Raw genomic sequence first — 3,967 nt, forward strand, 5'->3', positions numbered from 1 at the left:
TTCCTACTGCTCCTGTTGAATAGCACATTTATTTATTTTAGCTGATCATCTGTGGAGGCTCTGTTTGCTGCTACCTGCCCAGCATGATATTCTGGCTATTTCATCCCTCCCTGTCAATTTCTGAATATGTTTTGGCATGATGCCTAACTGGAAAGTTTGACGACTTCAGCAGACATTGTTACAGCAACAGGCATCAGAGTAATTCAGCTACTTAATCACACATTGCTTCTCATCTGAGTGCTGTTGAAAGGAGAAAACTTTTGCTGGTTGGGCTGCTTTTCTATTCCTGCCAGCTTTAGCTTTCCATTACCAATAAGAGGTTATACAGCGTACATCTCTGCACACTGTACACACTATATGTAAAGGAGGTGTTCAGATTTAATTTATTCCTTGCCCTGGATAAAGATTATTGCAGCTGTGTGTTTTGGAAACCTATCAATGAAGGGAGTTCAGCTCATACAACAAGCTTTGAATAAGGTACTGTATTCTGTATTTCCAGGATCGTTTAAATTGCACTTGCATACTAGCAGGAGAACGCCAAAATCTGAAACATGTTTCCTCCTAGATGGTAGTTTAGCCTAAAGTTTGTATTGTACATCATATGATCAAAACAAGTTATTTTAGATGGAATGCAGAAGTTTGTCTGCCACTGAATAGGCTTCTATAATCACTTACCTCCAGTTTGTTTTAAATAGTTGTGTTGCAGTCAGATAACCCATTATAGTGAATGGTTCTGACAGTGTGTGCTCAGGATTTTAAGCATGTGTAAATATTAGAATTCCCCAGAACAAAATGTATAATAGAGTAGAGTCATCCCTAAGGATGTGGATAAGATAATGAACAAGCTGGCATACTTTTCCATTCAGTTGCAAAAAATTAGTTGCATTTTCTTCAGTATTGATGATTCTGGGAATTGTAGCTCAAGAAACTAGAAAGGGTTAAGTGTGTCCAGACCTGAATTAAACCACAAATCTTTGACCATTGTAAATAGGCATTGGAGGATGTTTTATAATAAATAAGATTTATTTCCCAATATTGTTGATTTGATCCAGCAGTATGTCTCTGAGACAAATCTCTACCATCTGATTCTTTTTTAAACTGGATATTGGGGACATTATTTGCTATATGGGAATCTTTGGGTCTGTCCTTAAACTTGGTCACTTGAGGCTCTGCTGTTCCACAAGCTTATTTCCTGACTGCAAAGGTTCCTTCTGTATACTGCTACATCAAACAAAAAGATCAGTTTGTTTCCAAAGTAATATGAGACAACTAATTTTAATGACTTTTTTAAAAAAATGATGCAGAATGCAGTCTAGCTGCCACTTTTTCTATTGGTTCAATTTTCCAACTACAGAGAGTCATAACTTAATTATCCTAACTGGAACTGGCAACTCCACCCTACTTAGTGACAGCAGTTTCAATTGCATTCATTAAGCAAATCACCTAGTGGTTAAGAAAGACATATGACCACAAAACTCTGTGATTATCATAAACATACAATAGTTATCAAGTACACAAATCACAATCATGTGACCCGTAGGTGTGCTCCATAAGCATGAGAGCAGATTGCAAATCACTTTTTTCAGTAGGATTGTAGGATATAGCTGTCCCTTGTATAAAATTCCTGAGACATTAGAACAAAATATATTCACTGGAAATATTTTCCTGCATGAAACATCAAGTTATAAATTACCAAGTAGGTACATTTTGTTTACTATTTTTCTCAAGTTAAGCTTATTGATATCTACATTCTGAGTTCTTAAGAATATAGAAACTTCTCCAAAACCAAAATTTCCCAAGAACATCAAAAACTTCTTCCTATCTCCTTAAATTCTCCAAACCAACAATTTCTCCAAACCCCAAACCTTATTTCCAAGACAGGGTATACAGCATATTCAGTGGAAGAAGTTGTCTTCTAGACCTTGATCACTTACTTTTACTCACTGAACCATTAATATTATCTATTTTTCAAAGCATAACTCCAAAATGCTGCTGGAGAACAATCCCAGCCTAAGTAACTGAAATCAATAGTTATTTTGAACAGCACCGATAGTTTCATTCCTTATTTCTCCCTTTTTCAGGATATGATTAATAGCCATTTTATCAGTCCTCCTGATCCTGGAAACAAGTATGATGTTTTTGCAGAAAATTAATGGCAAAATCTATAATGTAGGACTGAATATTGTTTTTACATCTTGCTTGAGCAACAGTAAGAAGAACACAGCAATCTGTGAGTGTAAGTAGCATAAGGACAAATTGTAACCTTTTCCTAGGGATAACTTTAGAAGAGATTTGCAAAACTCATTTTGGGAACATTATAAGCGAAAATGGGGACGTAAAGGTGAAGAGATTATCTATTTTCAGCACTGCTGTAAAGTTTCAAATGTGGTAAAAACCATCCGATTCTGGTTGTAATTGTGCTGCAGCTATACCCTTTCCCGGGAATAAGTATAATTGAAGAATGTTGGTCCAGATGATCTTAGTGGTACATTCCAAGCATATAATTCTATGAACCAATGGTATCCATAGAGACCAAAAAAGTCAAGATGGCAATTACAACTATGTAATTAAAGTCTTGTCTTTTTGTGCATGTATTGCAATTGCTATCTTAATATCTGCTGGAGATGTTACAACAGTTGTAAGTGTGAAAAGCAGTCATAAGTCATTTTTGCCACTATAACTTCAAACAGTCACTAAAACAAACTGTTGTCATTTAGGATATCTACAGCAGCAGCAGATGTGCCTATTGTAGCAATCTTCCAAGTAGATCTTGATTCCATTTAGAATTTTCTCTTTTCTTCACTGCATTTATTCCTTGACCTTTTATAGCAGCCTCAAAGATTGAAGTGAAGATGAAAGAGCAACACCTCACCAAGAACCCATCCTGTATCAAAATGCTCTCAAGACCACCAAAGAAAGACCAAGTTAAACAATGGCGCATCTAAGGGGTGCCAGGCTTTTATTGCATCCAGGGGAGTTATTAGGCTCATAAGGGAAAATAAGTATAGTCCTCGACTTACAACCACAATTGTGCCCCAAATTTCTGTTAAGTGAGATATTTGTTAAATGAATTTTGCCCCATTTTATGACCTTTCTTGCCTCATTTGTTATAAGGGAATCACTGCAGTTGATGTTAGTAACTTGGCTGTTAAGTGAATTGACTTTGTCAGATGGGGATCCCATGACCTTGGGACACAGCAGTGGTCATAAATCTGAACCAGCTGCTGAGCATCTGAATTTTGATCACATGATCATGGGGATGCTGCAAAGGTGTGAAAAATGGTCATAAGTTCACTGCTCTCAGTGCCCTTGGAACTTTAACCGGTAAATAAATGAACTGTTGTAAATCAAGGACTACCTGTATTCTGCACATTCTTTTAGGAATATCTATGGAGATTTCTTTAGGAATGTTTTTTGCCTCTTCTGCTCCTGGAGGCTTCATGCCAGAGGAGCACAAGGCACTTCAGAATAGCCTCCCCCCTCCCGCTTCTCCTTTACCTATTCTCCCCCCCCCCCCCCGCACGGCTCTCTCCTCCAGTTTCCCCACGACCGCGAATGGCGGCACGATTTACATCCGCAGGCATCGGCAAGCTTATCTAACGCGCCACGGATAGATGAGGAGGAATGATCTTCCCCGCCCCAATGGCCTCCAGGTCAGGGATCTCCAACCTCGGCAACTTTAAGCCTGGAGGACTTCAACTCCCAGAATTCCCCAGCTGGGGAATTCTGGGAGTTGAAGTCCTCCAGGCTTAAAGTTGCCGAGGTTTCCAGGTGGCTGAGGAGAACGCGGCGATTGTTAACTCGGCTCCCTTCAGGGCTCGGCCGAAGGCAGCCGATCTAGAAGCATCTCCGTGGAAACGCGCTTCGGTTCGCGCCATCATTCACGCGCCTCCTTCTTCTTCTCCCTTTTGCCCGGCAAGTGGCGGAGAAACGGAAGAGAGCTTGGACGTTCAGCGGAAACGGAAGC

This window comes from Notechis scutatus, chromosome 3 (genome assembly GCF_049901735.1).
Source record: "Notechis scutatus isolate UNSWTSFEM ecotype Mainland chromosome 3, rNotScu1.2, whole genome shotgun sequence".
In the NCBI taxonomy this organism is placed as follows: Eukaryota; Metazoa; Chordata; class Lepidosauria; order Squamata; family Elapidae; genus Notechis; species Notechis scutatus.